The sequence below is a fragment of the Salmo salar genome, chromosome ssa10 (genome assembly GCF_905237065.1).
Source record: "Salmo salar chromosome ssa10, Ssal_v3.1, whole genome shotgun sequence".
NCBI lineage: Eukaryota > Metazoa > Chordata > Actinopteri > Salmoniformes > Salmonidae > Salmo > Salmo salar.
In genome coordinates, this window is record NC_059451.1 from 119,141,316 (window position 1) to 119,154,582 (window position 13,267).

Genomic DNA, 13,267 nt, shown 5'->3' on the forward strand with positions numbered 1-13,267 from the left:
AGCACCCGAATGTTCATTGAGAACACATAATGAATATACCATTTAGCTAAGCTAAGAACGACGGGAATGATCAAGTCAATAAACGTTGGGTAGTTAGTTAGATACCCTATAGTTAACATACTGGCAAGTTTGACGTATAAGTAGCCAACTAACATTAGGTAGCTAGCTAACAACATACCGGTACAAACTGCTATAATGATCTGGTATGAGGTTCATAAGGACAGCGTAGCTAACAAATTGTCAGCCAACATAACGTGTGAGGTAATTTATTTCAAAAGTCATTACCTTATTGACAATGATCAACAATTTCTTAACATTTGTCATAATTAGTTAAAGCCTACGGCTGCATATGTTCCGCCATTTTCTTCAAATCTGAAAACAATGTGAAGCCATGCCCATTTCCTGAAGAATTGCATTATGGACCCTAAAGTATGGAAATAGTGTCCTCGGCGTGTATACTTCATATTTTGGAGAATTTAGTACGACATCCGGGAACTTTTGGCATACTAACTATATCCATACTATGACCAATAAGCATACTATATACTCAATTCATGTCACAAATAGTAATGTTAGTGTGGTTAGTATGAGTATTCGAACACAACTCTGGTAAAAACACACTTTATCTAATCCTTGGCCTATATCCTAATCTGACTTTGGTGCAAGGCATGTTGTTTTTCACATTACCATCTCTGGTAAACACACACTATATCAAATAAAATCAATGTTTGTCACATGCACAGGATACAAAAGGTGTAAACGGTACATTGAAATGGTTACTTGCATAATAGCAATATTAAAAATATAACGTGTCTAGACAAAAATATTTTATATATATTTTATTATTATTAGATTATGCTTGTCCAGACATATTTGTCTAAATGGATGTGTCATGTGAAGGAAATGCTATAACTTCTAACTAAGTGGATGGGTCTCTATTGTCTAGACATGTTGATGAACTACAATAGATGGACGTAATCACCTCCAGACACACCTGACTAACTTGATGGGTCATGTCATCACCTGGCCAAGTGGAGTCTTTTCTATAGACATGTAGCTAGCTAATTGCTACTATGCAAGTAACCACTTCACTGTACCGTTTACACCTTCAGTATCCTGTGCATGTGACAAATAAAAGTAATATGTTAACGTACGTTTATCACATGGCCTCACATGTGAATCCTTAAAGAAATGGATGGGGCTAATGCTTAAGAGGGTGTGAAAGATACTGAACGGGTGTAGACAAAGAACAGCTCTCCAGTAGGTACCAAAACATTCAAAGGCTATTTTCTCAAAATTGTGGTTACAAGTTTATAAACTTCCAAAGAAGAATTACTTTCTCATTGTTCCCCAACTGTAGTGTAATGATGTACCATTTTCTAGCTCTGAGTCTCTACTTTTATCCAGTGGAGAAAAAAAAAAAAACACCATTTCAAATGTTGCTACATACGATCGAATGGAGGAGGTCAGTCACAAATGTCAAACGTGGCCTCAATTTGTACACTGAAGCCTACAGAGGGAAAGACGCTGTTCTATTTGACAGCAGCCTCTCGATGTTGAAAACAAGAGCACAGTTAAAAGCCAGAGTGGTGGAAGCCTAGAAAGACAAGACATTGGGGGGCTGCCTCCCAAAAGGCACCCTTTCGTGCACTACTTTCGACTAGGCCCCAATATGGCGGTGGTCAAAATATGGTGTCTTTTGGGACATCATGGAGGCTTCCATTAAGCAGCCTATTACAACAGTAGTTAACAGTGAACACTGAAAGAGGCACTTCAGCTCTACACAATTTACAGTGGAGACTACCAAACACTTATAAAGAAGCAGTGGGATCACCACAAACACAGAGGTTCAACCATCATTCAGAATGAGTGTCTGTGTAACGAGATAATGGCAGGGAGAGCAAGAGAGGAATGGAGGAGAGGAGACCATCTGGGTTTATATTAAAACTCTCAATCACAACACTAGTGTTGTGATTATTTAGAGACAACAGGGCAGCAACAGGGCAGCATTGCCCCCCCCCCCCCCCTCCTCTTCCTCACACCAGCCAGCCCATCCTACAGAGGCTGCGAATCTGAGTCCCTCCTCTTCCTCACACCAGCCAGCCCATCCTACAGAGGCTGCGAATCCGAGTCCCTCCTCTTCCTCACACCAGCCAGCCCATCCTACAGAGGCTGCGAATCCGAGTCCCTCCTCTTCCTCACACCAGCCAGCCCATCCTACAGAGGCTGCGAATCCGAGTCCCTTTGCAAGGGAAGAAGGATCTTAATGTGGGGGAGGTGGACGGACAGACAGACACCTCTCCAGTCTCCACCAATGCTGCCCTGTTGTCTCTAAATAACCTTCAGATTCTCAGATTAGGATGATTCTGTTATGTTTTTTAACCCACGTAAAAATACATCAGCTTTTCTGTGAGCGAGACTCACGCCTATTTCACAACAACACAAAGCCCACCTCCTAGCACCACTTACCCCTTTCCACCAGAAGTCTTTGCTGTGCTGTGTCAGTACTGAGCGTTACTGGGCACGCCTTTACCCTCCTACACACATCTCTCCCTACACACACACCTCTCCCTCCACACACAACTCTCCCTCCACCCCTAACACACACACCTCTCCTTCCACCCCCTACACACACACACACACACACACACACACACACACACACACACACACACACACACACACACACACACACACACACACACACACACACACACACACACACACACACACACACACACACACACACACAGACTTCATTACCCGGGTTGATTGCTGTGTTCCCCTGTATTCCACCCTCTCACCCCTAGCTTCTGGATGCAATGAAGTTGTGTGAGTGATTACACAGATGTTGGGATGAGTGGGAAGTGGATGATGTTAGTGCCTGCTACCGCGCGCAGGGAGCACACATACTAGTGTGCAGATTTATTTTTGTTCTACTATGCTACAGTGCAGCAATCCGCTGCCATAGGATGACCTCATAGGGTGAAGTAGGTAAAAACAAAAGACCTCCTCAAAATCTTAATGCCCCGCAATTGGCTGTGAGTGCATAGGGAGAGTAGGGCTGAATGTAACACAGGTCAATTGTAGGGTAGTTTGGGGTGAAACGCCTACTGGGGGGGGTGACTTAAATTGTGATGCGACAGATGTCATTTTTTTGTTGAGCAAGAGTAGTGGCAACCAGGGGAAATGTTGGGAGTGGGGTGTGGGAACTACAGGCAGGGGGTGTGTTACCCCGGGTGGCGTGTTAACCCGGGCGTGTAACCGGGGCGTAACCGGGGCGTGTTAACCCGGGGGCGTGTTAACCGGGGCGTGTTACCCGGGGCGAAGGCGGTTAACCCGGGTGGCGTGTAACGGGGCGTGAACCTTACCGGGGGCGTGTTAACCCGGGTGGCGTGTTAACCCGGGTGGTGTGTTAACCCGGGTGGCGTGTTAACCCGAGTTACTCTAATAGGTAGGCCTACACTTTCTCGGTTGGGCTGCAGGTGATCATGCTTGTTTCTAATAGCAGACCTGATCATATGGACCATGCAGAGGCTATACGCACGTTCCAAAATATAAAAATAGTGTTAGCAAATCATTTTACCAATATGTTACTGGGTTCATTTCTGGAGGTGGAAAATATTTTATTTGAATACATTTTTGAGTATAATGTCCATTTTAAAAAGTCAAACTTCAGTCCTTCTTCATAAAAAAAAAAATTGTCCCGGGGAGACATTTTTTGCCACGGGAACAGATGGAAGAGAAGGACTAGAGATGTGTAGCCAAGAAGCTAAATATTAGCTCGATATTAAAATCATTTTCTAATATTAATTCATTAGTAAATAGTAGGGCTATAAAAGATGTACCTATCAAACACAGTGAAGAATGCATTAGGGAAAGGTGGGATATCTAGTCAGTTGTACAACTGAATGCCTTCAACTGAAATGTGTCTTCCACATTTAACCCAACCCCTCTGAATCAGAGAGGTACTGGGGGGCTGCCATAATCGACATCCACGTCTTTGGCGCCCGGGGAACACTGGGTTAACTGCCTTGCTCAGGGGGCAGAATAACAGATTTTTAACTTGTCAGCTCGGGGATTTGATCCAGCAACCTTTCAGTTACTGGCCCAACACTCTAACCACTAGACTATTGTTATCAAGTAAGCACACAATTATTGTCTGGGGCTGTAAACTGCAGTGATGTAGGCTCATTTGAATAACCGCTCAAACGTTTCACGCCAAAATAACTGCATACAGCCTAGGCCTGACTATGCCACCATTTTGGATCAGTTACGCGTCTATTCTCAACAGTTTACATCAAATTCTTGAGTGTACAACAAGCAGCAATTGTAGTCTAGCGTTTCCTGGGACACCCAAGACCTATTAACAGATAGTCCTACCATCGGACAATACGGCCTTCTCGCGCGCTGTTTGTCGTGGATCATCGCTCTCCCAAGTCGTCCTAGAATATGGCCCACCAGCATTCTCACACGTCCAGTTATGCAGGCATACCATGTGTCCACTCCTTTCAGAGCAGGCTATCGCATCTAGAACCAAAGAACGCTTCAATAGAACGCGTTTTGGATTGGTTGTCAAATGTTTTATTGTCGGGAGGGGCTCTGAAAGTGATCCAAACGATAGCTCTTATCAACTCTTCTTGTAATTATCGTTGTGGCATTAACGCTGTTGAATTTTTTTTTGCCGTTAAAGTTATCGTCCTTTGTCTGGACGGCCCTTAAACCCTCACATTTTTCTACATGGTTTTGTTTCCCATCATTCTGAGTGAATGCACAGGCCTCTCTCAAGAGTTAAATTCATGTTACCATGCAACCAGAGGCTGTACAGCGGAGCAAATTTGAAGAACAAGATTTATCAGCGTCAGAACACACAGACACGCACACTCCTTGAGTGTGGCCAGATCCCTGTGCCAGATCCCTGTGCCAGCCAGACCCCAGCTCTGCCTAGAAAACCCACAAAACCTCACACTAAAGACAGAAGGCAGGCAGCAGCACTTAAATGATAGAGCAATTTATGATTCAAATAGTCCTAGGTTTTTTTTAAACCATATATTAACAAAAACAAGTCACAGTCAAGCATAAGAACAAGGTCATGTAGTAGGGCACACTCTTTTGCAGTAAATCTATTTTGGACTATTTTCGTGGAAAATACTGATGACACATTCTGGCCAAGACACCCACACATGACCATTAGGAAGGAACCAAAAAAATGGTTGCTCAAGTAGTAACCAGAGAACTGAAAATAGTGATCCTTGTGCACGTTGATCCCCTTTGTTACTGATCTATTTTTAGAGATTGCGTAGTCAGCGCACCACCAATATTTATTTAAATGAAGAGCAAATGTGAGAGGGAGAGAACAGATATGTTAAAGAAATATGCTGTCGACTGTGTCCTGAGAGGCAGGGCAAGAAAGAAAGAAAGAAAGAAAGAAAGAAAGAAAGAAAGAAAGAACGAAAGAAAGAAAGAAAGAACGAAAGAAAGAACGAAAGAAAGAAAGAAAGAAAGAAAGAAAGAAAGAAAGAAAGAAAGAAAGAAAGAACGAAAGAAAGAAAGAAAGAAAGAAAGAAAGAAAGAAAGAAAGAAAGAAAGAAAGAAAGAAAGAAAGAAAGAAAGAAAGAAAGAAAGAAAGAAAGAACGAGAGGGAGAGAGAAAAAGAGATAGAGAAAGAAAGAGAGAGAGATAGAGAGTTAGAGAGAGAACAAGAGAGAGAGAGAAAAGAGATAGAGAGATAGAAAGAGAGACAGAGAGACAGAGAAAGAGAGTTAGAGAGATAGAACAAAAGAGAGATAGAAAGAGAGAGAAAGAAAGAGAGACAGAGAGAGACAGAGAGTTAGAGAGATAGAGCGATAGAAAGGAGAGAGATCGAGAGATAGAAAGAGAGAGATAGAAAGAGAGATATAGAGAAAGAGAGTCCATGTTATTAGAGTAGACCTTGTCTGGATCACTGCTATGACACATAGAGAGAGAGTGGGTGGACAACTAACGCTGCAATTATGGCCTAATTGACTGTGAATAACAGACCAGCCCTTTTATAGATTCTTTCATCTTCCTGCATTTCACTGAGAAAAACAGAAGACATTAGGATTTGGAATGTAGTCTGTAAAAACACACAATAATGACTTGCCAATGCAATATAATGCAAACAGTATGTAAAGCAGCAACAGTCATACCCATTCCCCAATGGACTAAACACATTTTACAACTGACGTCAAGAGTTGAACAACATTCAACACATCCACAAAGATAACAGGTTTTCTGACCTGCGTTGGGTCTGGGGTGGATTCCTACGTCCACCTTTTCATATTCTTACCCGGAGCCTTGGAACAACTGGACATTTGTTTAACCATTTTTAAATAGTGGTTAACCTAGCTGAACAAACCATTAAAAAGAGTGGTGTAGATAACTCTGTCAGTACACAGTCAAAGACACCATTTCCCGCTACATCAGTCTCAAATCCAAAACACAGAACTAAACCTACCCCAAGCACCATTATAATGCAAAGAAAACACCTCATATTAGATCCAAGGACCAAGCAGAGGAATATCCACTGCACACTTTGATATAATAAGGAATGATCTCCTTACAGTTCTTTAAATCCTGTTTGTTTATGTCGTTTTTTTTTCTTCTTCTCTATTGACCCAATCATTTAGGCTGTACGCCCCGACTATTGGATTCATTTCAAATGGGTGAAAATGACCCGCAACATCCAAACCTCTATTATATTACATGCTGTTTATAAACTTGCATTATCAAACGTTCGTTACTATCCTACATCATTCCTATCAAATGCGAAAATACTACAGCGCCATAAACAGCCGTATCAGCATTGCAAAACGACACAGTCACCATCAATAACAAGGTATAGTAATGTGTAGCTGTATCTACTTACAATGAAAAGCTTCCACAAGAAGATTCAGGCAGGTGCCTCAATAACAGCGACAGTCAGTAGTTTATCTATTAGCGGAGAGGAATCTTGTACAGTTTATCCAGATGCGGAGCGGATTAGCAGAACATCAGTTTGGTCTGGGGGCAGCGAACCAGCCGTGTAGAATAGAGTTCACCGAACGAATGGAACTAATGGAATGAGAGTCCGTTGCTTTGAAGTACGCTCCGGTGGCAGACAGCTCACGAGGAAATGAAGCGTCCAGCTGTCAGGCTGCCTCGAGCCTTGCTTCCTGTCTGTCCGCGTGCCGTGTGGAAGCAGCCTGGAGTTTAAATGTTGCTGTAACCTGAGGAGGCATGGAGTCTGATTTCACGCTCCGGCAGGGCTCTTTTCTAACTAAAGTGGCCAGTTCTCTGTCTCTCTCTCTCTCTCTCTCTCTGCTCTCTCTCTCTCTCTCTCTCTCAGCACAATTCCAAACAAAGGGAAGACAGAGAGAGGAGACAAAGGAAATAGTTACTATAGAAGGAGAGGGACCATGGTGCATTTATTGTCTGTGTGTGTGATGGAGGCAGTGGGGGAAAAGGGATTCACAACGTGCAGTAAGTATTAGTATTTTATTAAGATCCTTATAATAAAAATAAAAAAGGTATTTAACTAGGCAAGTCAGTTAAGGACAAATTCTTATTTACAACAAGGGGCCAATTGTGGAGGGGCCAATTGCACACAGCCCTATGGGACTCCCAATAACAGCCAGATGTGATGCAGCTTGGATTCGAACCAGGGACTGCAGTGACACATCTTACGCTGAAATACAGTGCCTTAGACCACTGCGCCCCTCGGGAGACCAGTAGCAGTTGCCAAAGCAGCAGCTACTCTTCCTGGGGTCCAAACAAAACATGACAATACAGAACATTAATAGACCAGAACAGCTCAAAGACAAAACAATAAAACTATAAGTACAGTTCTGACTCGATACTGAGGGGAAAAAAACTGACCTAATATTCAAGTCCTATATTTATCATTTACATTTTAATTCAATACATTTACATTCAGTAGCACTGATCAGTACAAACAAACTAAATATTTAGGTCAATTAGGGGTATGACCCTCCTATTTTAGGGAAGAGGATACGTAGTCAATTGTACAACTGAATGCATTTAACCGAAAGGTGTCTTCTGCATTTAACCCAACCCCTCTGAATCAGAGGTGCGGGAGGCTGTGTTAATCGACTTTCACATCATCGGCACGCTGGGAGCAGCTGTTGGGTGTTAACCGCCTTGCTCATGGGAGAATTGAACCAGCGACCGTTCGGTTACTGGCACAACACTCTTAGCCGCTAAACTACCTTCCACACAGGGCAGAGTAAAACCCTCCTATTCTCTTTAGAATAAAAAAAGCGTGCCCTTCTGCATGTGACGATCAGCCGCTCCCCAGTGACGGCTCGTGGTCACCCCATCACCCCAGGGGAAAGTGAGCAGGATAGATGAGGCAGGTGGTAACAGAACATTAATAGGTGTGTTAATGGAACGTTAAGTGTGATCTTCACTCCTGAAATCAGGATTATCTCAATAAAAAAAAAAAAAAAGGATTTAAAATAAACCCAGTAAAGGTGGTTTCAAAACTTGTGACTGAATAATTAAAACATCCAACCAGATTATCCTCCCCCTCCCTTCTTCAAAGTGAACCAGTCAGGAACCAGATGTATAGGATCCACCCCGTTGATAAATAACAGCAAGGACTTTCTCTCGCTCTCCCTGTGTTCTCCAATGGGGTTTAGGATGAAATAGCCTCTAACCAGCCTAAGAAAGAAAAGCCAAGTCACTATAAGAAGTAGCTTCTGCAGGGGCCATTGAGGCTATTGAAGACAACTGAAGAGCCAATAGCCTGGACAATGACCTCCACTAGAAAATGACAAATCCACTACAGACCAAACAGCTAACAGCTCCTCCACTCTTTCTCAACCTGCTGGGTGCTGTCAATGCATCTTCAATGGGGCAGGAAGGCTCCCTCCCTGGGCCACAGGGTGAGTCAATGGGCAGTGAAAGGATGGCTTTCACTAACTGATCCATGCTGCCTGGGAGTATAGAGGAACACATGTATTTATGATAGGCCTACTTCAGCTCTCTTAAAAGCCAGGAATTAAGAGCAACTATCAGCGCATTCAAATTCAAAATAAAAGTGGAAAGCTCAAACTTTGCGTAACTAACAAGTGTGAACGACATTCGTAATATCCTAACCAGAAAGAAACTGTCAAACTGTCATGTATTTTAAAATAGAAAAAACACAACCATTATCTTAGTGGCAATAATGTTACTAAACCATCCAGACTGGTTCTTCCACTGACTACCCTCTAAATAATGAATGACTAATGCATTAAGAGTAAGCATGTACCAACACATGATATAGCCCTTCAGCCATTCGTGGATCTCCAGGGAATCTAACCATAATGGACCCACTCCTGCTGGAGCCTCCAAGCCAAGGGAGGTGGCCACCACCTGGGGCAAGACCACAGCAACGGACACCCTGCCTCTGGAGCCTGGAGGAGACTTATCATAGAATAGCAATTAGCTGTAGCCTGATGGTTAGAGCATTGGGCCATTAACTAAGTTTCTGGATCGAATCCCAGAGCTGACAAGGTAAAAATCTGTCGTTCTGTCCCTGAACAAGGCAGTTAACCCACTGTTCCCCGGTAGGCCATCATTGTAAATAAGAATTTGTTCTTAACTGACTTGCCTAATTAAATAAATAAAATAGCAAGATGTGATGATATCTAGTATGAGTCACCTGTGGAGACAAAGACTTTACAATTATAAAAGAAAGCTCTTTGAAAATATTTTTAAGTGTGGAAACTATTTCAATTTTTTAAGAACAAACTGAAATGTTTTTCCTGTGGTATGATATCTAGTGTCCTGAGCCACGTAAAATGTAGAGGGAGAAACCATGGAGAATTGGGAGCTTGTGGTATCTAGGCTCTATAATAAACGCCCCCACAAAGAACAGGGGGTCAGAGAGGGGAAAGTCTTGAGTCTCCGCAAGCTGTTCAACCATCTGTACATGGGCCTGTTGTGTTGTCCCAGCAAAACAACTCAACACTATCACTCTAGTCTACAGAGTGAGAGTGTATACAGTACAACTCTAGAGTGCTAAAACAATTACTTATGCACTCAAGTGTTCAAATCCAAGGCCTATTAGGTTATTATAATAAGGGTATTGCACCATGCAGAGTTATGTGTTGTCACAGCAAAACAAATCCAAACTCCAATGTCCTGTACAACACTGTTGTTGGCAAGAATTTTAGCAATCACTACTAGGCTATTCAGATAAGGAAATTGCATTGAAAGGCAAAACCCATTATGAAGACTTGAATAAAGATAAGTTACAAGACAAACCCATTATGAAGACTTGAATAAAGATAAGTTACAAGACAAACCCATCATAAAGACTTCAATAAAGATAAGTTACAAGACAAACCCATCATAGAGACTTCAATAAAGATAAGTTACAAGACAAACCCATCATAAAGACTTCAATAAAGATAAGTTACAAGACAAACCCATCATAAAGACTTCAATAAAGATAAGTTACAAGACAAGCCCATCATAAAGACTTCAATAAAGATAAGTTACAAGACAAACCCATCATAAAGACTTCAATAAAGATAAGTTACAAGACAAACCCATCATAAAGACTTCAATAAAGATAAGTTACAAGACAAACCCATCATAAAGACTTCAATAAAGATAAGTCACAAGACAAACCCATTATGAAGACTTCAATAAAGATAAGTTACAAGACAAACCCATTATGAAGACTTCAATAAAGATAAGTTACAAGACAAACCCATTATGAAGACTTCAATAAAGATAAGTTACAAGACAAACCCATTATGAAGACTTCAATAAAGATAAGTTACAAGACAAACCCATTATGAAGAGTAGTAGTGATGTGATATGATGGGCTGGGGGTAGAGTGTTCCCTCTAATGGAACTAGCAGACCCCAGTGAGGTCACCCAATACTACATTACTGGAACACTGGAGACAGACAATGAGACAGAAAGACAGACAGTGATAGACAGACAGTGACAGACAGACAGTGATAGACAGACAGTGATAGACAGACAGTGATAGACAGACAGCGACAGACAGACAGAGAGCGAGTCAGAGGGAGACAGACAAACTCTCAGGCCCTGAGTGGATATCTCTTTATCCAGCACCCTAACAAACCCTGAGTGGATATCTCTTCATGTAACACCACCCTAACACACCCTGAGTGGATATCTCTTCATGTAACACCACCCTAACACACCCTGAGTGGATATCTCTTTATCCAGCACCCTAACAAACCCTGAGTGGATATCTCTTCATGTAACAACACCCTAACAAACCCTGAGTGGATATCTCTTTATCCAGCACCCTAACAGACCCTGAGTGGATATCTCTTCATGTAACAACACCCTAACAAACCCTGAGTGGATATCTCTTCATGTAACAACACCCTAACAGACCCAGGGTGGATATCTCTTCATGTAACAACACCCTAACAGACCCAGAGTGGATATCTCTTCATGTAACAACACCCTAACAGACCCAGAGTGGATTATCAACACCTAACAGAGCCAGGGTGGATATCTCTTCATGTAACAACACCCTAACAGACCCAGAGTGGATATCTCTTTATCCAACACCCTAACAGACCCAGGGTGGATATCTCTTCATGTAACAACACCCTAACAGACCCAGAGTGGATATCTCTTTATCCAACACCCTAACAGACCCTGGGTGGATATCTCTTCATGTAACAACACCCTAACAGACCCAGAGTGGATATCTCTTCATGTAACAACACCCTAACAAACCCAGAGTGGATATCTCTTCATGTAACAACACCCTAACAGACCCAGGGTGGATATCTCTTTATCCAACACCCTAACAGACCCAGGGTGGATATCTCTTTATCCAACACCCTAACAGACCCAGGGTGGATATCTCTTCATGTAACAACACCCTAACAGACCCAGGGTGGATATCTCTTTATCCAACACCCTAAAAGACCCAGGGTGGATATCTCTTCATGTAACATCACCCTAACAGCTCTGGTTCCCTAGTCCAGAGTACCATACCAAGCCAAGCCTAATTAGAGACTAGTGCTTGGGACCTCTCCCTCGTGCCTGGGGACGGGCGTTGGGTGGAGTGTGTGTGCATGTTGGAGCAACCAGTTCAAGGCTGACCTAGGTCGAGGGAAGCCAAGTAGTCTTTGTCGCTGTGAGAAGTAGAACAGAAGACGCTACACTAGGTCTTTCTTTCTCTCTTTGCAAAGTCTAAAAGGAGAAACTATTTCTGGACCTTGACTCTCATATAGTAGGCCTACTGAGATACCAACACAAAGTCAGACTTAAGTCAGAACAAACTCTGTTGGATGATGAATAGCATGAATATAAATCCATACATTACACAGGGACTTGAATGACAGAGTGGTTCCTTGTCCATTCATCCTTCTCATTGCTCAGTGTTTTAAACCATCTCTGTTTTAACTCCATCATCTATGGTCCCTTAAATTGCACGCAGACACACACAGCCACACGCACACACACACACACACTTACAGTGAATATGACTGCTACTGACTATCTCCCTGTGAGAGGTAAGCACAGTTATCTAGAACAGGGATGGGGCAAATGATAGGGGGGGCGCAAAAAAATCGTAACTCATCATGGAGGGGTCTACAGTTGCTCGCAGGTCTGCGTACCCACATCCGTACAGTCTATTTCTTGCACATTTTGCCATAAAGTGGAGAGAAATGTTTGCAGTTTTGAATGATATCTGCATGAGACTAATAAAATGAATGGAGCCCCCCCCCCGGCGGGTAACGTGACCATGATAACAAGTTTAGATAGCTGGTCGCTAAACTAACTGAGCAATCAAAGAAAAATAAAGAACAATTGACTGACTATCAGTTACTGACATAAGAAGAGAAAAACTGCTGATACATAATCAGAATTTCAGAATTGCACCTTGTGTAATCAATCTACTATAATCTACACAAGGTACAATTGATCCGAGGGCCTTCAAAAGGGGACGGGCCCTCCGGGACGCCAGTTGCCCATCTTGGATCTAGGCTAAACATTGAAAGTTTGACAGTCAAGAAGACCATAGCAGTCTGATCGTGCTGGACACTACACACTCACAGTATGTTTGGTGACATGAACCCTAAAGCAACTCACTAAATATGTGTGAATCAATGCTGGGGGTGGACAATAGGGAATGGAACGAGAGAAAGGAGTGGTCCACCAGAACATCAAACAGCTTCATAGGGGACTGAGTGAAATTAGATGCTGCTTCAAGAATGTTTTTAATGGGAGGAGGGGTGGACGGGTGTGGAGAGGG

The 13,267-nt window shown here is 42.6% G+C and overlaps 1 protein-coding gene across 20 annotated transcripts in view; it reads right to left on the reverse strand.

Annotated features, from left to right (window-relative positions):
- LOC106561741 (pleckstrin homology domain-containing family A member 5) overlaps positions 1-13,267 on the reverse strand; it is a 248,718-nt gene that overhangs the window by 157,258 nt on the left and 78,193 nt on the right. For 2 of the 20 annotated variants that reach the window (XM_045688519.1, XM_045688518.1), the window contains exon 1: positions 6,890-7,281. The exons of 17 other annotated variants lie outside the window; for them this stretch is intronic. The gene's annotated coding sequence lies outside the window, so the exon portion shown is untranslated. Of the gene's footprint in view, positions 1-6,889; positions 7,283-13,267 lie in introns of those variants that run through there. One more of the 20 variants, XM_045688517.1, reaches the window with a different exon arrangement.